This window comes from Crocodylus siamensis, chromosome 1 (assembly GCF_052110815.1).
Source record: "Crocodylus siamensis isolate JL-2025a chromosome 1, ASM5211081v1, whole genome shotgun sequence".
Classification (NCBI taxonomy): Eukaryota; Metazoa; Chordata; order Crocodylia; family Crocodylidae; genus Crocodylus; species Crocodylus siamensis.
The window spans coordinates 72235338-72259422 of NC_143395.1; the positions used below are offsets into that span (position 1 = coordinate 72235338).

Sequence of the window (24085 nt, forward strand, 5' to 3'; positions counted from 1 at the left end):
AGATGAACGTGCAGGAGCACTTGCTCCAGCAGCAGACACGGGGAGGTTCATACTCCGGGGAGTTTAATATGCCAAGGATGACCAAGGAGGATGATGTGGAGGCCTTCTTGGAATCCTTCGAATGTGCAGCCCTGGCCGCAGGGATAGACCGGGCGAAGTGGGCTGGTCACGTAGGAGTCCTGTTGGTGGGCCCGGCTCAAGCGGCGTATCAAGTCTTGTCACAAAGCGAGGCCAGGGATTACTACAAGGTGAAGGCGGAAATACTACAGAGGTTGGAAATTACCCCGGAAAAACACCGACAGGCTTTTCAAGAAGCCAAGACAAGAAGCGAGAGGAGCCCTAAGATGTTGTGGCAATTCCTCGCAGATGAGTTGGCCAAGTGGCTGAGGCTGGCAGAGGCTACTAAAGAGGAGATCTGTGACCAGGTGCTGCTGGAACAGTTCCTTGCCGACCTGGGGGAGAGCATGCAGCATTGGGTCAGGTGCCACGGACCCACAACATCCCAGCAGGCTCTGCGTTTGGCGGAGCAATACGAGGCAGCCCAGAAGAGACTGCGATTAGAAAGAGGGACGTCAGGACACGAGGGCCCTCCCAGAAAAGGGAAGGGAGGTAAGAACGAGAGGACCTCAGAAAGAAGGGACTTTTTCTGTTGTTTTCACTGTGGGGGGAGAGGACATATGGCCAGGGTTTGTCCAGTAAGCCCCAACTACCAACCCATCAAAGAAAGGCAGTATCCCGGCGGGTCAGGGAGAGAACGGGAGCCCACGAGAGAGGAACCCATGGAGTACAGGGTCTGCGCCGGGGTGGGGGCCACGCCTCAACCTTTGCCCCAAATTAGGACTTGGGTGGGGCAGTGTCCCCTGATGGCAGTGGTAGATACTGGGTATGCACAGACCCTGGTCCAGCCGTCCATGATTGAATGGAGACAAGCTCCCCGATGCACGGGAATTCACCTAATCTGCCTTCATAACAAAAGGTCGTACTTCGAAAGAAGGGTCCTCGAGGTACGCATGCAGGGCATCTCCCGGCGCCTGCCGGTTGGTCTGAGCGACGAGATACTCTACCCCATGATTTTGGGAAGGGACTGGCCGGAGATCTTCGAAGTCCTGGCGACGCTATGGCCCTGGGATAAGCCCCTGGTGGGTTTAGCTGGAGGGGAAGTGGAGAGAGGAAGCGAGGAAAGGCTGGAAGACCTAGCCAGTGGCCACCAGTTCAGACAGGCCCAAGAAGAGGATGAAGAACTGCGACCCTTCCGAGAGGAGGCGATCACCCGATCTCGACTACAGGTAAGCCCCAGTGCGAGTCGGGCGAGGGGCCCCCGAGTCGAGATGAGGCGGGGTTTACTATATCGCATTAAACCAGGGCAGCGAGCCGGAGAAGAGGTAGAAAAACTCCTGATTCCCCAATCCTACTGGGGCCCATTATTACAGCTAGCCCAAGGAAATCCTATGGGGGGACATCTGGGGAAACATAAGACAGAAGCTTGGTTAATGCGCTGGTGCTTTTGGCCTCATTTGTATGAAGATGTCGAGAACTTCTGCAAAGCGTGCCAAAATTGCCAAAAAGTGAGCACCAATAAGCCCCACGAGCCCCTCTCCAGCTTATGCTGGTGGTGCAGGACCCGTTTGCAAGGGTCGCCTTAGATGTGGTGGGACCTTTACCGCGCAGTACAGCGGGGCACCAGTTTATTCTGGTCCTCATTGATTATGCCACCCGCTTCCCGGAGGCGGTACCTCTACGGGCGGTGACGGGAGTTAAGGTCGCGGAGGAACTTATGAAGTGGATAACTAAGTTTGGAATCCCGAGAGAAATAATAACAGACCAGGGGACGAACTTTATGTTGGCCATGGTAGCAGCACTGTGCAAAGTGTTACAGATACATCACCTTAAAATGACGGTATACCACCCCCAGACTAACGGGTTGGTGGAGTGTTTCAACGCTACCCTAAAGGGGATGCTACATCGTTGTACTCAGGAAGACCCCCAGAGATGGGACTTGTTAGTGCCGCCCCTGTTATTTGCAGTCCGAGACACTCCACAGGCCTCTACGGGATACTCCCCGTTTGATCTGGTTTTTGGGCATTGCCCCAGGAGTCTATTGGATATCGTGCGGGAAGGCTGGGAGGACGATGCGCGTGTAGGTCGGAAGGCAGCCGAGTACGTACAAGAACTACAAGAGCAACTCCGCCTGGCTCAGAAGACAGCCCAAGATAACCTGGCCAAAACCCAGAGGCAGCAAAAAGACCAGTATGACCGGGGAACGAAGGAGCGGGAGTTACAGCCTGGTCAGAAGGTGCTAGTCATGTTGCCTAGCGTCAATAGTAAGTTCGAATCGCAATGGCAGGGACTGACAACAGTAGTAAGGCGAGTGGGCCCGGTGAATTACGAGGTTTGGAGGGAGGGTCGACGTTGGAAGACCTAGATTTTCCATATTAACCTTCTGAAGGAGTGGCAGGAACCACAGGGGCTCCTGCTGGAGATGGATTGGGAGGCAGAAGAACAAGACATTCAAGGACAGGACCCAGGGCCAGGCCCCTCCAGGGATGGGACCGATGTGGAGGAACACCAACTGAGGGACGACCAGGAACAGCAACTGCAAGAGCTAGTCCATGAATTCCGAGACGTTTTCACAGAGAGCCCGGGGAAAACGAAGGGGGTTGAACACGCGATCGTGACGCAGAAGGGCCAGGTCGCTAGGGAGAGGTGGCGGAGGATTCCCTTTTACCAGCGTCAACCTATTAAAGAAGAGCTAGACCGAATGTTGGTGCAGGAGATCATTACCCCCTCCCGCAGCCCCTGGCGGAGTCCTCTAGTGGCAATAACCAAGCCGGATGGCAGCCTGCGGCTGTGCGTGGATTTCAGGAAACTAAATGCCATAACACAGTTCGATGCCTTTCCTATGCCCCAGGTGAATGAACTAGTGGAGTGGATTGGACAGGCCAACTTTATCTCCACCTTAGACCTGTCAAAGGGGTACTGGCAGATTCCCTTACGGCCAAAGGATCAGCCCAAAACAGCGTTCGGGACGCCATGGGGTCTGTATGAGTTTAAAAGGATGCCCTTTGGGCTGAATGGCGGGGCAGCAATGTTTCAAAGATTGATAGATTGAGTACTTGCACCCCACCAGAAATACGCAGCAGCCTATATAGATGACATCGTGGTGTACACCCAGACGTGGGAGCAACATGTCCAGGCATTAAGGGCAATTCTGCGAGAGTTACGACGAAAGGGCCTGATGGCCAACCCGAAGAAGTGTGCCCTGGGCAAAACGGAGACAAAGTACTTGGGGTTCTTGGTAGGTAAGGGGCAAGTGAGACCACTGAGGGACAAAGTGGAGGCCATTCAAAATAATGAAGCACCGCTAACGAAGAAACAGATGCAGGCGTTCCTTAGTTTAGCCAGTTACTATCGGCGATTTATTCCCCAGTTCGCTGAGCTTGCTAATCCCTTGGTGGAGACAACCAATGGGCGTGAACCCCACAAAGTCAATTGGACTCCGGAGAGACCCAGAGCCTTTGAGGAGCTCAAGAGAGCATTATGTCAGGGAGCCGTGCTCCACACACCTGACTTCAGTGTCCCATTTATCCTCCAGACAGATGCTTCGGCATCTTGCAGTTGCTGTTCCTGGTCGTCCCTCAGTGGCTGTTCCTCCACATCGGGCCCATCCCTGGAAGGGCCTGGCCCTGGGGTGGTCCTCGCCCAGGAGGTGGATGGAGTGGAACGCCCCGTAGTGTTTGCCCGTCGTAAGTTGAACGAGCATGAACAAAGGTACTCTACCATTGAAAGGGAGTGTTTAGCTATAAGGTGGGGTATTGACTATTTCAAATACTATCTGTTAGGCCAGGAGTTCCGGCTAGTAACGGATCATGCCCCCCTACGTTGGCTTAACTCCGCCAAGACCGAGAATGCCCGGATCATGAGGTGGGCCCTAGCACTCCAGCCGTTCCAATTCCAAATTGGATACAAACCCGGGCGTACCAACACCGTGGCAGATTTTTTGTCCAGATACGGGGGAACAGGACTGCATCCTGAGCCTCGGAAGGAGACCCTCCCATTGCAGGAAGGGCAGGACGAGGGAGGCGGCATTCAGAACAAAGAAGCGCCTAGAGGCGTCTTAAGGGGTGGGGTATGTGAAGGGGTCAAGGATGTGCAGGGTGGGAGCGACGCCGAGGGCGGCGGAAACCGGCCCGACTTCCTGGTCCGGGCAAGGAAACCGGCTCTGAGGCCTTCCCCTTCCAGGAACCCGGACACATCCGGGTTGAGACCTACCCAGGACAATAAAAGGAGCACCGCAGATCCAGAGAGAGGGGTGGCGGCAGATCCGGAGGCAGTGGAGCCGGGAGCTGCGGGTCCGGGAGCAGCAGAGCCGGAGGCCACGGAGCTGGGAGCCGCGGAGCAGGAGGCAGCAGAGCCAGCCACAGCGGATCCGGCAGCAGCGGAGCGGGGAGCCACGGGTCCGGAAGCCGCGGAGGCGGGAGCTGCGGATCCAGAGGCAGCGGGGCCGGGAGCCGCAGATCTTGAGGCAGCGGGGCCAGAGGTGAGCGGGAAAAGCGCCGGCGGCGGGGGATCCATCCTGAGGTGGGTGCAAGCCGTCTGGCCACGAGGCAAGACCTTCTGGGGAGGAGGTAAGCCCCAACGCGACCAGAGGATGCGATCGACAGGCGGTGGGGGAGCGAGGACCCGAACACCGCAGGAGTCAGTGGCACCTGGCCGGAGCCGGGTACCATAAGTACTACAATATAGGGCCCACCTCAGGCGGGGCAAACCCACCACGCCTGGGGTCTTCGGGCGGACTTAGGGGCGGAAAGTCCCCAGGGCTAAGGGCAGGAGATCCCAGCCTGGAATCAAGAAAGGGCAACCGAGGATTCAGGTAAACTCCGGCCTAGGGACATTGGGCCCAGAATTTTGCGTTGGACTTGTATTTTTTTATTCCTTGTTTTGCCTTTACAAACATTACAGGGGCTAACGCCCTGTAGGGTGGTCCGCCCATGGAGGCGGCCATTCCCAGAGGACCGGGCGAGGGTGTAGGGGAGGAGGAGCCCTCAGGACCCCTGGAGTTACTGAAGTTGAGGTGCCACGTCCGGACTGCACGCACCACAAAAGGGTGAACCCCAATTTTCCATCAAGTTGTGGCAGGCGAGATTGGCGGAGATGCAGTGCGGGCGGCTGACTCTTCTCCTCTCCAGGGGCTCCCTGTGAGGTGGGCGGCCGACGAAAAGGTAGCCCCCTCACAGTCAGAAAGAAAAGTACTGTGGTATGAAATGCATGTAGTCTCTCACCTGCTGGTGGTAAAGCTCCCACATACATCTGCAAAAGCGCATTTAAAGCTGGGAGTGCACATGCCTTAGACATCTTCTAGTGGCACAACTCTTGTGATGCTCCATGTGATAGTTTAAGTTGGTAGGGTTGGAAGGGACCTAAACAGATCATCAAGTCTGACTCCCTGCCATGGTCAGGAAAGAATGCTGGGGTCAAACAACCCCGGTTAGGTGATTGTCTAGCCTCCTTTTGAAGACCCCCAGGGTAGGAGTGAGCACCACTTCCCTTGGAAGTTGGTTCCAGATCTTAGCTGCCCTGACTGCGAGTGCCTCCTGATGTCTAGCCTGAACCTACCCTCAGTCAACTTGTGGCTGTTACTCCTGGTAGTGCTTGGGGGAACAGGGACTCTCCCGTTCCCTGCTGGTTCCCCCTAGTAAGTTTACAAACGGCCACTAGATCCCCCCTCAGCCTTCTCTTGTGAAGGCTGAACAGGTTCAGGTCTCATAGCCTCTCCTCATAGGGCCTGCCCTGCTGCCCCCTGATCATGTGAGTGGTCCTCCTCTAGACTCTCTCTAAGTTGTCCACATCCCTCCTGAAGTGCAGTGCCCAGAACTGGATGCAGTACTTTAACCACGGCCTGAACAATGTTGCCTAGAAGGGGAGGATTACCTTCTTGGACCTGCTCTCAATGCTTCTGCGGATGCATGCCAAGGTGCGGTTGGCCTTACTGACCGCATCCTCACATGTTCATCTTGGAATCAATAATGCCTCGAGATCCTTTTCTGCCTCTGTGCTGACAAGAAGGGAGTCCCCCAGCCTGTAGGTATGCTGCTGGTTCTTTCTTCTTATGTGTAGTACCCTGCACTTGTCAGTATAGAATCCCATCCTATTCTCATCCGCCCACCCCCATAACCTGTCCAGATCTAGTTGTAGCCTGTCCCTCTTCCCTAGCGTGCCCACTGCTCCCCATATCTTAGTGTCATCCACAAATTTGAACAAGGTGCTTCTCACCCCCTTGTCCAAGTCACTGATGAAGATGTTGAACAGCGTGGGCCCAAGGACTGAGCCCTGGGGGACCACACTGCCCACATCCCTCCAGGTCAAAAATGACCTGTCCACCATAGTCTGTGTTTGATTTTTAGTTTATGATTTATTTTTCGTCTATCATTTGTTAAAATGGCATCTTCTGAAGATTGTGTGTCTGTAGCCCTTGACAGCTCACCAAAACTCATTAAGTGGCCCCTCCTTGTGTGTCTGTAGCCCTTGACAGGTTGCAACGGTGGGCGGATGAGAATAGGATGGGGTTTAACACTGACAAGTGCAAGGTGTTGCACATGGGGAGGAAGAACCGGCACCACACTTACAGGTTGGGGAACTCCCCTCTTGCCAGCACGGAGACGGAAAAGGATCTTGGAGTCGTCATTGACTCCACGATGAACATGGGCCGGCAGTGTGGGGAGGCAGTCAAGAAGGCCAATCGTACCCTGTCATGCATCCACAGATGCATCTCGAGCAGGTCCAGGGAGGTGATCCTCCCCCTCTATGCGGCACTGGTCAGGCCGCAGCTGGAGTACTGCGTCCAGTTCTGGGCGCCACACTTCAAGAGGGACGTGGACAATATGGAAAGAGTTCAGAGGAGGGCCACTCGTATGATCAGGGGTCAGCAGGGCAGGCCTTATGAGGAGAGGCTACGGGACCTGAACCTGTTTAGCCTCCACAAGAGAAGGTTAAGGGGGGACCTTGTGGCCTGCTACAAACTGGTCAGGGGGGATCAGCAGGTATTGGGGGAGTCCCTGTTCCCCCGTGCGCTGCCAGGAGTGACCAGGAATAACGGTCACAAACTGGCGGAGGGTAAGTTTAGATTAGATATTAGGAGGCGCTACTTCACAGTCAGGGTGGCTAGGGCCTGGAACCAGCTTCCAGGGGAAGTGGTGCAGGCTCCTAGCCTGGGGATTTTTAAAAGGAAGTTAGATGAGCACCTTGCCGGGGTCATCTGACCCCGGTGCTCTTTCCTGCTAAGGCAGGGGGTCGGACTAGATGATCTACCTAGGTCCCTTCCGACTCTAGCTACTATGAAACTATGAAACTATGAAACTCCAGCCAAAATAATTTCCTACCCCTGGCCTAAGCCAACTGTGATCTGAACTATATTGCTATAATAGATGGCCTCATATAGATGCCTATATTTACTAGTTTTCACCATTTTGCTAACTGACCTACTGCTCTGAAACATCATTTCTTTAGCTTATATCTTTAGACAGCAGTATTTTTGAATATATCAGCATCAGCAAATCAATATCTTGGGTACTGAAGCATTATTTCCAGAAGCCTGAGGAAGTGATTAGAGCAACAGTTAAGTTAAATCCCAGGAAAAGGGTAAGCATGCATACACTGTGTATATACTGCAGAGGGAAAAAGGATGTCTGCTGTTGCCAGACCCTCCTGTAAAAAATCACGCAGAAGCTACAGTGATGGGCAGCAGCAAAAAACCTTACAGCAGGTAAACTGATGAGCAGAGTTTTGAGAAATAAGAATGTTATTTTTATTACTATATGCATGGTTCTTAATTTCAAATAAATACAGTTCAAATGTTGGAAAACAAATAGCTTTCTCTGCCTTTTTTTTCCCCCAGGGTCCCCTCAGAACATACGGAACATAAGTTTGGCAGCTTGCTATTACATATACATAGAGGTGCATCAATACATCGGTTCAATATTGAATCACCACCAATATAAGGAAAATCGACAGTATCAACAAATCGGCTGTTTTTGGCTGATGTGGCCAATGTCACCGATAAATGCCCCATGCATGAGCAGCCACAGCACAGCACGTATGTGGCCAGGAGTACAGCCCAGCAGTGTGGAGAGCAGCTAAGTCTGGCTGGTAAGTCTGTGGTGTGGGAAGGGGTGCGTGGTGGTGGGGGCAGATTAAGACCCCAGCGTTGAGGGAGAGAGTGGGACTGTGGCTGTAGCTGCACAGCCAGGGTGGGAGTGGGACCGAGCCACAAATGGCTCATCCAGGGTGTGCGGTGGGATGCAGCTCCTGCTGTGCACACATCCCAGGAAGGCATGGGGGGGATGTGTGCCCCAGATCTGTGTGTGGGACAAGGGCGGGCTGCCACTGTGGGCTGGGGATAGTGCTGAGCTCTTCCCAGCAGGGACAGGGTTGGGCCAGGCTCCACTCAGGGCAGATGGCAGCAGTACTGGGAGGGGTAGGGGGGTTATCGCAAATTTTGGAGTGGCTGCAGCTTCCCCTCCCCCAGCACTGCCAGCCTGCTCAGAGTGCAGCTCCAGCTCAGCCCCACCCTGCCAGGAAGAACCCTGCACCGCTCCTCGCCCCAGGCCACAGCAGCAGCCCTCCCTCGCCCCACGCAGATCCAGAGGCACCTGCCCCCCACAAATCTGCCATGCCCTCCTTGGGTGCGTGTAGTGGCAGGAGCCGCTGCCCCCCTCCCGAATGAGCTCTTTGTGGCGATGTCCCATGCTCTGCCCCGGCTGTGTAGCCCCTGCTTCTGTCCTAGCCCCACTCCCTCCCTCATCACGGGGGCCTCAATCTGCCCCCCCATGCCCCTTCCTCCACAACAGACTTACCACCAGATGCTGCTCTCGAAGCTGTCCGGCTGCATATCGGTAATTGGACTGGTATCAGCTGATATGGCTTGTTAAAAATAGGCCACTGGTATCAGCCCAAAGAATCTCTTATCAGTGCACCCCTACTTGTACAGTATTACTTTTAAAGGAAGCCAACAGTTAAAAACAGCCTGCTAACAAAAAATCCTTCAATATTCCCCAAAAAATTCATGTTTCCCTAATACATTTCAATGCAAAAGTAAAAATGATTAAGTTTATACAGCTATGGCTCTTCATTTCATGTCTTCCAAGACCTCCACTGTATCTCCATTCAAGTTTCTTACTGCTCCCATTGAGTCCCCCCACCTAGCTCTACTAGATTTACTAGCAGAGTACAGTCTAATAAAACTGGAAAGGAATGTGTCCTGAAACCTTAACTAGAGCAAGGCCAACGCACTAAGAGATTTCCTTCTGACCTTTCCTGCCTCAGCCTACCCCATGTTTTGGACATGGTGAAAAGGAAAGGAAAAAAAAAGAAAAAATAATCAGGAAATGCAACAGACAGACTGAAATCCTCTCTCTAGGAAATCATCATTATTGGATACAGTTCAAGGAATGTTTCAACTATTTTTGCACAAGCAGATAGCTTATTAATAACCAGGGAAGATTAAGAGACTACCTTTAAAAACTCTACTATATAGACATTGCTTACAATAGTTCATTTCTGTGGTTGAAAGATTGCTTCTTTTGCCTACATGAAATCCAAAGGGAAAGTTAATCTCCTCCTGATTTAAAGCTGACAGGTGGTACATCCATAATTAAAGATGACCTAACATACAATGCTCTCATTTCTGGCATATTATCAGACACTTAAGCAAAGCAATTATCAGTAGGCAATCTTTTCTGTCAACAGTGATAGGATGAAATGTTTCTCTGGTCACGAAGATTTTGTAATGATGCTGCATGCATGTTTGCAAATACTTTAGCAATGTATTATAGATTAAATCAGACATTGCTGAGGAATGTCTCCATCACTTAAGACAACTAGGCAGCACTTCTGGCTTTGCAGAGCACCCACACAGAGACTAATGCTGGAGAAATGGTCCACAGTGACAGTTTCCCTGCCCCACCCCCCAAAAAACTCTGCCATGCTATTTCCAAGGACTCCCAGTACAAGATGCACTTGATGCCATTGCTACTTATAGGAGGCTTCACCTTCCCAAACTCTCATGGCATTGCCCTCATTCTGCCATTTTTCCAAGCTGTTCTCATTGTCTTCTTCTCCAACTCCTGACTTTGTCTCTCCTTCTATGCTATGCCTTACACTTGAACAGACTGACTACTAACTTGTGCCAAGAATCTTCCTTTTTTTTTTTTTTTTGAAGAAAGAAAGCCTACTGAATACCCATCTGTTCCATTAAGCATTCCAGCTGTAATGACTACTAGAGCCACACACTGTTTGTTCTGCTTTGCACCACACACTTTCCGCCCTCTTAGATTGTGAATTTGTCAGGTCAGGAATTCTGTTCATCGTATAGCACACTATATCAATCGTGAAGCGACTCATGCATCTACAATCCTGCAAAGTACTACTACTGTGAATTTATATAAGTGGTATACCTTTTTCTTTTGCAGATCTCAAAAGCAGTTCACTATATAGATAAGCATTATTGTCCTCATTTCACAAATGGAAAAATGGAGAGAACAGTGTAATTTTGTATGAGCTCATATAGAGTCTGTGATAGAACTGGAACTCAAAGCTAAAACAAAAGGATCTATCAGAAGATTATGCACCTGCAAACAATAATGTCTCCTTTAAAATCCTGGGGTGGGAAGGGAGAGGGAGAAAAACTTTTTAACTTAAACTCTTTTACTTTCAAAAGCATCTTTGTGGAATCCAGAGGGAGAGTCATCAGTTCATAACATATCAAAAAGCCACTTGAAAAGATGGACATTTTTAAAAGGGCCTTCTTGGAAAGTAAAAATCAATACAGGAGAGGAAAGCCTAACAGTCAAGTGGTTTTCCTGATTCTGGAGAAGTTGGGGTTGTGAGAAACATTATAAACCACAATTATACACAGAGGCATATACAAGATTGCACTTTACCATATGAAAGAGGTGCTTTTAAGACAGAAAATTACTTTAATATTGCAGTGAGACAAGTGTTTTCTTTTCTTTTTCTTTTTCTGGTTTTTTTATTTTATCTTTTTTAAAGAGTGGCTTATGATAATGGCTTTTCAAAGCAAAAGTAAAGCTGCTTTTCCAGGAAAATAGGGTTTTAGAGACAGAGAATTTCACAATGCCAGTGGTGTGTATTCTACTGCATTTCATGAGATCTCTCATTATTTAAATTCCTATGTATTTATGTCATACATGAATAAATGACCTTATTGTTCAGAACATGTCTTTATGGGAACATCTCTGCTGTTAGGATTAGTGTTATTTTGCATTTTTTTCCATACCAAGTCAGAACAAAAGTCTCTTTTACTGCAGTTTTGGGAACTTCATGCAAATGGCAGTTTTTACACATCAGTCGTCAGTTTAATAACACACTTATGCTAAATGTAAGATTAGCATTAATGGTAATGGATTGACTTTTTGACAAGCAAATCAAAGTTCATAGAGAAGTTTCTGTTAAAGCAAAAACTTTATGGTTCTGTGTTATCAAGTGTTAAAGCAAAAACTTTATGGTTCTGTGTTATCAAGTGTGTCAATAATGAAAATTAAGATTAAACTATTGACATGTTAGATAGCTGTGTCCACTTGAGCCACAGGCACTTTCTTCCACAAGGTAAATTTACAGGGAAATCTGTTATTCAAGGTATGATAGATAACAGCAGCCTCCTGGAGGGAAGGATTGGGATGGCAAGCAAGAATGGGTGAAGAACGTGGAACTGTTTGTGGAACATAATAATTTACCAGGTAATTCCCATAAATGATTCAACATACTCAATCTCTTTCTCAGAACCTGAGCATTTCCTTAAGAAGTCCGAGAAATAACTGTACAGGCATATACTTGCTTGCACTCTCTTCTACCCTTCTTACTACCTCAGTGCTATTTAGAGTCCAATCTCACAGCCCTGAACTCAAGTAAATGACCTAATGACTTATTGCTGGACTGTTTATATAAATACTGCAAGATCAGCCCCAGAAAGACAATGATGATGTAGTAGATAGAGTTATGGTGGCACGAACAAAAACATTTCTATAGAAGAATGGATGACAGAACACAGCTTATTTTGAAAACAATGGCTAGATTACTTCACAGAAATGAGATCACAGATTAGAAAACTTTGGTTTGTGAGCATGTTTCTTACAGAGCTCAGAAACAATATGAATTATGAAGTGCTTTATTCCAAACTAGTTGGATTTCCAAGTTAAAATACTTGGTAAAATAGAAAACTTTCACACACAAATGCAACACACCTAGAGACAACCTGAATAACTGTATACTGTACAATCTCTGTGCGCATACCTATATATCAATAGACAAATACTTCTGTACTAATAAATATTACTTTATGTATGGTAGAATAAAAATGGAATTTTAAAGAGACGAGTACTCAGATTAGTTATACTCTGCCCACCTTCTCCATGGCTTTTTTTTTTTTTAAACATTTCCTGTTGATGGTATGCTAAACATTTTATGGATAACATTTTTAGGACTGAATTTTGCTGTCAGTCAGCCATATGACTTTTGCAGAAACCTTTGGGAGCTACCTGAATACAAGTCCTCAACTTGATCTTCACCGTCTTAACTGAAGCAAGTCAAATACTGCTTAAACAATTTATTAGATCAACCAAGTGGTATTTTAATTTGTATTTTAGAATTACAGGGGAGAATTATGAACTCAGCTCCACTTGTTTGTACTATGTCATGATTATCTTCATGCCATTTAAAAACATGTGAACTATTAATCTGAAATGCTTATTACTTTTCTTGCACTCCCTTCTCAGAGTCTTATCCCCAGATTGTTCAGTTTTGCAGATTACTTGGCTAATATTCACACCACTTTGAATGGTAACTGCAGGTGAAAAATGACACCTCAATCCAATAAGCTGCTCATAATTTTGGAAAGGAGAAACTGAGTGTACTCCCTAGCCACTGTTTATAGCAGACACGCTCGGTAACAGTTTTAACAAGTTGGCAAGTGGAAAAGACCCAGTTAAGCAGTATAAAATCTGTCAACATTTTGCTGGATGCTCCACAGATAATACTATCGTGTACCACCAAAGTGATATTTGTGGTCTTTGGGGAAGTGCTGGCCTTACCTTTTAAAGCAGATCTCTCAAGTTATTCAAGAAACTTCACTGAGAAAGTGATTTGGAGGAAGGACATTGGGAGCTATATTTTCTTGCACTAAGGCATGGCAAACCCAACAGCAGCTGGTATGCATCGGGGAGCACATGGGGTTTTGGTCAAAGAAGGTAACCCATGTACTAGATACATGTGTATATTATATGGGTAAATGTAACCCTGTTTCTAGACTGTCATTACTATGTAAATCATCTAAGCTTTTACATAGCCCTCACCACCCTGGTATCTTAATGTGAGGAAGAAAAATTTATGCATCAACACTAGATTTTCCTCAGGCATACTTAAGGACCCCCATTCAAAGAACTTCAGAAAGACTGACTAGTTTGGCCTCAAATTTGCAGGAGTGCCTATTCCCAGCCAAGCAATGGGAATAGAATGCAATTATGCCCTCTGAAAAAATCAGACACGATATGAACCAAGACATTACGTAGATACGTGAATGTCATCCAGAAAATGTTACTGCCTCACCAACAAGCTTTAACTAAAATTTAAAAAAAAATTAAAAAACCAACTGAAGAGCTTTACATGGTAAACATCAGAAAAACACCGATTTTCAACCCTGCAGCCAGTTGTTCTGTAATATCTTCTGCTTTGTGCTGACAACCTTTTTTTCCTCCACTCATTCAGACACAATGCCTTCAGGTCTGTCTAAGTAATGTAATTTACTGGAGTGGAATTCCCTTGATACCTTCTGCAGCACTCAGTGACAGTATCATTTATACTCTACACTGTCATGCCATGACACTGATACATTGGCTTTCATCGCTCATTCACTGCACAGTGTGCAATTTCACCTTCCATTGTGCCCTTTTGTAGACTGCGTGTACAAATTTACTTTATTCATCCCTAATTACAAACCTGTGCTGAAATACTCTCATTAGATTTATATTTCTCACTCCAAATGTCAATCTTGCTTGAAAATTCCAATTTTCCTGAAGATTCATCCATTAGCAATAACCTCTAAAGCATTCCTTAGGAGTGCATTAAAAGTGAAACCAGCAGAGCAGAGATGCACTTAAAATACACCATTATAGTAAATCTCCATTGCTAATGTTTTGTATTATTCAAGTAATGCAATAATAACTGGCCAATTCTCTTTCTCCAGTACATGAAAAGCATAAACGAACAATCAACTGTTATGTCAGGATCTGATCATATCGTATCACTGAGTTGCATTTCTAAGCCTTCGCCATTCCGAATGAGTGTGTAGGAGGGGATCACAGGCTGAGTATGATCTACTACCTCCTCCTCCATGCTTTTTCACAGTATTTCCAGCATATGACAGTGCAACAAAGCAGAGGCACCTGCATAAATTAAAGGCCGTGTGCACTAGAAGATCATTCCTCTACATTTCAGGCAGGCTTGCCATGCCAGAAACTAAGGGGAAAAAGCATTAAATGAGCATATGAGAAATGATTGTTTAAAAAGCCCGATTACAGCTGTGTTTGTCCTGGGAGGGGAAGGAAGATTTAAATAACCTGTCCTGCTGATTTCCTGAGGTAGATGTCCTGCAGTACAGCCCAAAAGGTTACTGAACTTCAGCTGAAGAACTCTGTTCCACTGCCAGAACTCTCTTACAATAGTCTTAATTCAGTCCCTGCACCTGTGACTGTTTACTTTGGACATCTTGCCTAGGGACAGAAGTTACGCATAAACTGGTTTCAGTGATCAGAAACTGGTTTAAACCTATACCAGAACATAAGCTGAGCGCACATAAATCAGTTTAAAAATGGCCAAAACAGGTTTAAGATAAACCTGGTTGAATGTAGTATCAGACTGAACTGATTTGGGTCAAACCAGTTTATGCAACTTCTGTCCCAGTCCCCTTCCCAGTTTAAGTTAAATCAGAGTCCTTCAGCATCCCAGCATGCTCTGCAGTCCTGGACTGCCTGTTCCTGCCAAGCAGAGCTGGCCCCACCCCTCTTCTCTCTAGCCAGACCACTATCACTGCTCCAGCTTTAAGTGATGGGAAACCCTGCTCTGAAGTGCTGCTGGGTCTGCCTGGCAAGGGGGCAGCAGCCCTTGCTAGGTGTCTTCAGCCCCCCAACCCCCTCACTGTTCCAGTAGCAGGAGCAGGGGTAGGGCCAGAGCCTGGTTGCTTGAGGGAAAGCGGAGGTTTAATCCCCACATTGCAGGGTGGGGGTGCAACGTGGGCACCAATAGACTCTGCTTGTGCACCGGGGCCATGGGGGCCAGATGCCAATAGCCTAAGGGGATTTAAGGGGGTTTAATTCCTCCCAATGCAAGCAGCAGTGGTGGTGGTAGGGGCACCGACACAGTGCCCCAGGCTGAGTGTCTTCGAGGAACAGACAGCTGGCTGTGAGGACAGGTGAGGAGTGGGGGAAGTGATCTGGTGGAAGGGATGGGGGGCAACTGAGGCTAGTTACAGAGCCCAACTCACCACTGTCTTCCACTCTGGCAGTGAGGCCTGGGCTGGGGCAGCCCCAGTGGGCAGGGATCAGCACCTGCTGCCTCCAGCTCTACACAGGTGCCATAATTTATAGGCCGGCTGCAGCATGGCTCCCCATCCCCCTACATCTCCCAGCAGTGGGAGAGTGAACTATTGTGGCGGTGGCAGGTGATGCTCCTGTCACCCACCACCTACTCACGGAGGTGCCGAGTGCATGGGGTGGGCTGCTGTGGGTCAGGGGCATGAGCAGCAGCAGGGGGAGACAATGGACTACTGCAGCCCAGTTTGGCCTTGCCCCATGGCCCAGACAGCTAGGTAGCAACTGGTCTGTGGCAGCCCACCCTGAGTACTTGGCACTGCTGCAAACAGGCAGCAGTTGACCGGTACCCTCACCTCTGCCTGCTGTTATGGTTGCCTGCACTGCCATCCCTGGCCTACAGCAGCCTACCCCAAGAGCTTGGCACCACTGTGAACAGGCATCAGGTGTTTCACCTGTGCCCACTGCAATAGTTCACTCTGCCACCACCAGGAAAAGGAGGGGTGGACTGCTGCAGGCCAGTTGCTGCCTACCACAGCAGCCTGTCCTGAGTGACTGGCACTACCACAAGCAGGTGGCAGATGCTTCACCTGCACCCACTGCAATAGTTCACTCTGCTGCCACTGGGAGAGGGAGGGGGTGGAGAACCGCACAGCAGCTGCAGCCTACCTGCAAACCATGGCCCTTGAGTGGGGCTGAAGGCAGGAGGTGGTAGGGATTGACCCCCATGGCTGGTGCTGCCCCAGCCCAGGCCATGCTGCCGCAGCAGGAGGCAGTGGGGACTTGGGCTCCATAACTAGCCCCAGCTCCTTGATTCCCTGCAGCCATGACACATCCCACCTCCCTGCAGCCAGGTCACTTCCCTGCTCCCCGCCCCATGGCCGGCTGGCCACTTCTCAGAGGGATTTGGCCCAGGGTGCTGCGTCAATTCTCCCCTGCTGTAATGCTGCCCTTCCTTGCGGCTACTGGCCTCTGTGGCCCCACGTGCATGAGCAGGGCCTATCAGTGTCCATGCCGTGCCCCCCCTCCTGCAGTAGGGGGATTAAACTCCTCAGGCTACTGAGGTCTGCTTCCCCCCCCTGCCCCACTCCTGCCACCAACCAACATGTGAGTGGAGGTGGGAGGGCTTGGGACCCCTGCCAGGGGCTGCTTCCCCATCCCTCTCTAAGCAGACCCTGCCTGAGTTTAAACCCCTCCCCAGTCATACTCAGGCCTTCTTGAGCCTTGCCCTGTCCCCCACCTCAACTTAATTTCCTTCCAGTTGAGGGCTGACTCTAGCACTCCCCAGCTTCTGGCCTGAGCCACTGCAGGTACATGCCTGCATTTCCAGAGTCAAAAGTGAATGTCTATTCATTTGCAAATTGGTTCAATCTATGCATGTTAGACTAACCCACAAAGATTGAATCAATTCAGGCTCTGGTGTTTTGAACATCTGTCCCTAGCTCTTAAATGAGAGAAATTGGAGCAGAGTAGACTAAGCATCTCTGCAAAGACTACTGAAAACTAAAGAGGTTCCATCTGACTCCCTAGGCAAAAAATACAATGCTATTGATTAAAAAATGAAGATGACTATGCTGTTTACCAATTGCACAATGCATCCTACATACCATTACTGAAAGTAGTGTCTGGGAGATACCCATGGAAAAGAAAATATTGTATCATACCAATTGGAAACAGACAGAAGCACCAAATGCAGCATGAGTGTTCTTACCACATGACACAGATTCTCTAGGAGTTATCTTCGAAGTGATTAGATTGAACTCATCTGTATCAGGCTTAGCAGCAGCAAAAAAGGAAAAAAAAGTCTATATTTGTATCAAATATGGAGAATGTACAATAAAAATGACAACAAATGTTTATCCTGCTTGTCAGCAGCTGGTCACCTACAGGATTGAGATGCACAGATAATTATAACAGATGTAATTTAATTCCCTGCAGAAAACACCACTGTAGAAGCTAATTATTCCTGAAGTTTTGCCCATTCCCACCTGAAATATTTCAAGCCTTGATTACTGATGCCTTTTATATGGTATATCAGCAGGTTCTACAGTGGATGTGCACAGATGTTACGGCAGAAATACGTATTTAAATAAAAAGGCAAAGGTGATGAGATGAATAGATAGTAATAATCACACACAGCAGAGTTCTATTCCTAAAAGAAGGGGATGGTTTACATGGAGCAAATTTAATGGAATTTTATATTGCATAATAAAAAGCCCACTGCACACAGCATCAATACTCCATGGAACAACTGCTTATGCCTTTGAGTGTCTTCACTACATCATCTTTTACTGTGCAGGGCTGTGCAGAATGGGAGACCAATATTCTTGCTTAGCTTGGTTTTAAAGCCACCAAAAATGAATGTTTCTTCTGTTTTAGAAACTTGGAAAACTCCTGAAGGGAGAACAAGGCTATGAACAGGAAGGCAAGACGCACTGGAAAACAAACTGTTTTGGTTGTGCCTTTATTTTTTAAGGCTTCACAAAGTATCTCCTGAACGTTTGCTTCTCTATTCACCCATTTAACGAATCACATCAAACTGAAAAGCTCAAAATGCATAGGTATACTCATTCTTTGGAAATACCACAGCTACTTCATGAGTGAAACAGGGACAGTACCAGAGCTGGGACCTTAAAGTTCTGAATTTCCCTGCATATGCTGACAACATTTCTCCTTCATGTTTTTCTAGACAATAAACTGACACATTGTCAATTAGTATGGTCATACTAGATTCAGCAACTCAATAAATGTATGTTTTAACTAATTTAATGTACCCTTTAACAGATGTGGCTACCTGGAAAAGCCAGCACTTAGTAATCCTATCATCTAATAATGCAAACAAAGGGGTTTTACATACCAAAGGTCATCATTAAGAATTCTTTTCCTTGCTATTCAGCAGACTGGCAAAGAGCAAATGTAGTTAAAAAAATAAAATAAAAAAAAAAGCAAAAAGTTATAGCTCAACAGCTCAAGCTATGCAGCTGTGCTTTTGGGTGACAGACTCTACAGCTGTTTTACCCAGATACCAGGACAATTTTATTTCCAAAAACCATTCTTATTTATATATTAGCCTTGCTTTGATACTTAGAATGAGAAAATGCTGATAAAGTGTCATACATGGGCTAACAGTAAGTAAATGCCCTGGCCTCTCATTTCAACAAAGACACTCTTACAAGCACCCATACATAGAACTTACCAGACAGAGGCAGAGCTGTGTGCAACCCAGCCATCAGAGCTAACAGAATGATTATGCTTGCTCTACAGATTCTGAAGCATCTGAATCTTATTTTTAGGTGTACACAAAGGGCAATAAATGGAAAATCTTATTGTAACCACTGCTTTTTCTTGGCCACCCACACTTCCAACACCTACAGCACAAAGTATACAAATGCAAAAAACTTAAACCAATGTCTCGTCTCAACACGGGATATCAAGTAGCTAAAATCAGTTCTGTTTTTTCCAATTTATATTTATGGCTTTGTTGCATTATTTTAAACTGCAAAGATATATTTATATTACCATATACACTGCAACAGGACATAAATGGGGCCTTTTATGCAGTCAGAGAATCTCCCATTCTTTGTTCTTATTCGCTGTCTGGGCGACAGGTACTCAAATTCATGTTTTCTAAGCATTGATCAATTTTACATTGTTAATGAACAGGATATATTTCCTTTTCTAGCTCTTTCAAACTGGTGATTTAGAAGGGGCTATTTTTGACTTATCAGTGAGAAATTATACTGAATGCACTACCTAGAATCTGTTTTTTTCCCCAAAAATCCCTTCACACTCATAATAGTAGCATTAGAAGAACTAGAGACTCTCTAGTTCTCATGCTTTCATTTCGTCATGCTTAAATTCCATTTTACTTAAATTTGCTCTGCAAATTACTTCTTAATTTTTATGCATGACCATTCAAAACCTAGCCACACGCAAGCTACAGTCACCGTTCTCTTCTACGTTTGACATGTTTCTCCTTACCACACACACATTTCTAAGCAGTACAAGTATAAGCAAAGCCATCACGAGAATATCTGCACAGGACTAACCAAAAGAAAGAGAGAGGAAGGAAGAAAGGGAGGAAGGAAGGGACGTCTGGGGGTATAGGAAGGAAAGCTGACAGTCTGCTTTCATTAATCATCTCACTCTTCTTGAAAACGCAAGTTATTATGGCTACTAAAGCTTCAATTATAACACTCTTGCTCTCCGTAAATCATAACAGGAAACATGTGCAGCAAGCAAGCGATTAGTATTTAACAAAATAATCTGCGACACAAAAGTGTCAGCTCCAGAAAACATATCTTTACCTGCACTTGCTCATTAACTGCAGACTAGACAAAACTGCCCGTCATCTTCTAGTAATTAACATGTAGTCTCACGCAGAGCCAGCTGCTCCAAACACCTTGCAGCTTACACAATACTGTCGAAGTCAGGTATACTTTTTTCTCGTGATGATTTTAGGTCGCAGGATCTTCTGGTGTGTGCTGTACAGGCGCAGGTATCTAGTATTATGAAAAAATGGGTCATACTCCACTGGGTTACAACCACACCGCCCCCAAATCGGGCACTGAATGACTGTACAGTGCCCTGCAAGGGAAGGGGGATAGCTTTAAGCAGCAGCGAAAACAAAACTCATGTGGTGAAATTAATTTTAGTTTTCACTGGTTTAGGTTAAAGAGAAAGTTGATTTCACTGACACCGTCTTTCAGTATCTTCTTAATAAAAGTTAAGCATGGGCAGGTGGGATATTCTGTGGGAAACTTGAGTGTCATGAAGGTACTGTCCCCCCCACCTACGGGGAAATGCTAGTAATCACAGTCCCTTGTGGTAAAAGGAAATGTTATCTGTCTGAGCCAAGAACTGACTCAGTCACTCAGGCTGACACACACAGACTCCCATCTGCGCCAGATACAAAACTTCTCAATAACATCACCAGCACGTGAAAACAAAAAAGTAAACAGATCAATAATAATACTTCACACCTACGTAGCGCCACACACCCTTGAAGTGATGCACAAATACTCTATTCAGTTTGATTCGTTGTCATCAGATCAAATCCTACCATTCCTCTCAGTAATAGCAACAGTATGTAGAAAGAATGCAAACTGTCACATTAACAGCTTTATGGTACTACTCAAACCATGGATTAAAAAAAATGGAAATGGCAATTTCTTCCAGCTAGGGTGCCATAGTTTCAGCAGAAAAGCTAGTCAAATACGCATCTCCTGCTATGGACAACAGTTACTAAAAACTCCCTCCCTCCTCAAATCCCATTCTATAAATTCCCAAGCTGGGTCATATTTCCAGATTATACTGCAGAACTAGACATATCTGCTTTACATTTATTTAAGAATATCATCAAAAACAGATTTATTGCAAATATTTATCAAATATGAGGCAGTCTGATGTTACTGCTAAAGAGGCAAAACTTGTTCTGGGATCTGGAATAGACATGTCATATACAAGATAGAGATCATTATTCCACTCTGTTTAGCACTGATGAGTCCTTACCTGAAATACTGTGTCTAATTTTGTACATCACATTTTTAAGAAAGATGTAGAAAAACTGGAAAGCATTCACAGTCTGTTTGCATCCCAGATGGTGCAGGGTGGAGCACATAGATTTCATAGATGTTAAGGCTGGAAGGGACTTTGAGGATCATCAAGTCCAGCTCCCTGCCCCAGGGGCAGGAAGACAGCTAGGGTCAAAGGATCCCAGCAAGGTAAGCATCCAAGCACTTCTGGAATGAGTCCAGAGTAGATGCCTGCATCACTTCTGGAGGGAGTCTATTCCAGGTCTTGGAGGCTCGGACAGTAAAGAAATCTTTTCTTATGTCTAGCCTAAAACGGTCTTGGAGGAGTTTATGACCGTTGGTCCTTGTTTTTCCTTGGGGCACTCTGATGAACAGACATTCTCCCATGTCCTGATGTATACTCCTTATGTGCATGACATAGAAGAACAGGGATTTTTTTTTTTTTTATTACAAAATTAGGTTCCATAGCCAGCTATGAAGATAAGGGTTTCAAAACTAGCTAGAAGTACATATGCCCACAGCCAACAAACTGCATGGGACTACCGAGATGCTCTAGCTGTGTGCTTCAGCTTTTATTTCAAAGGGTGCTGCTTATCCAATTGGCTCTATGGGGCTGCTGATGAACTCCAGGTGACTGGATTGGTGTCACCCTTTGAAATAAAAGTTACAGCAGCATCTAAGTAGCTTGGCTTTAATTCGGCAATTTACTGTGAATTAAACACATTGTGAGCTACTCAGATATGAATGTGCCATTTCCAGTCTTTCAGCATGTAAAAGTCTGATTTAAAAGGGCACAATGATCAATTACTATGGAGGGTAGTATTAACTGGCTCTATTCACAGGGCAGATGTAACAGGCAACAGGTCAGATATTAGGAAAACACTTTTCTAATGATAAGAAAGGTTAAATACTATAACAGGTTACCACAGATAGGTTGATATTAAGAAACATCATCTGTCAGCAATGATATAGGCATACTTGATCCTGCTTCAGAAAGGGGGGGGGGGGCATGGAGGACTAAAGTCCTTTCTGTGATTTCTTCCTCTGTCACAGGGTGGCTGGCTGAGTAGCATGCTGATTCCTGTACCATCCCTGTGCTAAAAGGCAAGTAACAGGGAAAAGCATTTCCATCACTGAATAGCACTCATCAATGAACCTGAGATCTCCATCATGCTCATCTCTCTCACTTCCCCACTTTCACAAAAAAACCTACACCACACCAAAACGGTATCCCAAAGCAGAATTTTGAGCCAAGAAAGGGAAAGAAACATTTCACAAAATCCACTTGGGGTTTCAGTACTGGTATTCATTGTACATGTATTCTGATAGTATGATGGGTGACAGATTAACCTCCTCACAGAGACAGACAGATAGCAGTACAATCCACTATTAAAGGCTGCACATCCAGCCCTGTAAACACTTCCTTCCCCAAATAAAAAAGCCCATTTCTTCAAAAGTGCACAAAAACTTGTATATGCCTGACCCTTGAAGTGCATATCCTGTTCAGTTTACCTGTATGTACAGTAAAGTGCAACACATCCCCATATTTCATGACATTCACCAAGTAAGTAACATGCAAGTCAGAGGTGTCCATTTTTTTCCAAAGTAGACCTACTGTGAACACAAGTAATTCTACCATCATATAAAAAAAGCAAGCATAGAAAAAGAGAATTTTTTCCTGCAATGTCATGACAGATGTGGCACAGAATCCAGAAATACTGGGCATAGGAATCCACTTCTGCATGCTCAGCAATAGGAATACTACCTTTTCCCTTCCATACTGCCATGAGAGCTGAGAACTACTATGATGGATATAAAACTCTAGGAACTGGGTTTTTCACAGGAAGTGTCTCCTCACTCAGAGATCTCTTGTTGGTCTAATGAAGTCTGATTTTGGCAACCACTGGATATAGAATAAAATCAATCCGTTCCTCATGTCTGAGCTGCAAGAGGGCAGATGACAGACATTTAATCATCAAATTGTGAACTTTAAAATAAAAAAAATATATATTTCTGCGGTGCAAGTGCTGGTGGGCAGGTTTAAAAAAATCTTAAAGTGGATATAAAGAAATAATCTGAAAACTGTTATTATCTGCAGGTTATAGACATTATTTTGTGTTTTTTACTAATACCTTTAAGAGTCAACAAAATTATTTGTATTAGTATAAATTAAGACTGCTTAGAATACTATTGATTGGCATATTATTTTTGCCTTTTTAAAAAGAAATTATGAAACAACACTGCAAAAATGTGAACTCAGTTTTCAAACTGCAGTTCAAAATGCAGCTCACTTCCATTGTGATGTCAACAGGACAGCTGTATAGCCATAGCCTAACATTTGCTGAAAAAAACTGTAGTTTCAATAGCATCTGATCAAAACCCAATTTGTATCACACTATCAGAGATAGTATGTGGAAACAATGTATAAGCTGTTCAAAGAAGAACACACTTTCTTCCTGACTTCCCTAGTCCATCACTATATATTGGTTCGTGAATGATACTGATGCGCTAATTAAGCACCTGACACCTTGACCTCATATTTGTATCAGCTAACATGGATCCAGATGCAGGGTTGGATCCTAGGCCAGTAACGACAGTACAATTAGATGACTTTTTCAGGCAGTGTGCGTCATGTTTCAAGTTTTGCAAGGTCCTAAGCACAATGCCAACACTCAAAACTAATTTAAGTATTTTACATTTCTCCCAGCTATGCAGATTTTTCAAGTTAATTTGGAGACCCAACATTATAATTCTGCTTGCAGATGAGACTACTGATTATCCACAATACAGGCAGTACCCCTTACACTCCTGCCAATGTCCTTCAGCTGTGACCAAAGGGTGAGATCATTTTTTTGACGCATGTGCATTCAGCTCCTGGATCCAGCCCTGCATCTGGATCCATGCTTGCTGTTTTTAAGACTGTTACTAAGCAAATGATGTTTAAGTTTGTTGTCCAAC

General features: G+C 46.1%; 1 protein-coding gene across 8 annotated transcripts in view; it reads right to left on the reverse strand.

Annotated features, from left to right (window-relative positions):
- The window catches only part of BACH2 (BACH transcriptional regulator 2), a 270018-nt gene that overhangs the window by 97525 nt on the left and 148408 nt on the right, over window positions 1-24085 (reverse strand). For 2 of the 8 annotated variants that reach the window (XM_090036808.1, XM_090036779.1), the window contains one exon: window positions 19901-20095. The exons of the other annotated variants lie outside the window; for them this stretch is intronic. The gene's annotated coding sequence lies outside the window, so the exon portion shown is untranslated. The remainder of the gene's footprint in view (window positions 1-19900; window positions 20096-24085) is intronic. 8 annotated transcript variants of the gene reach the window in all.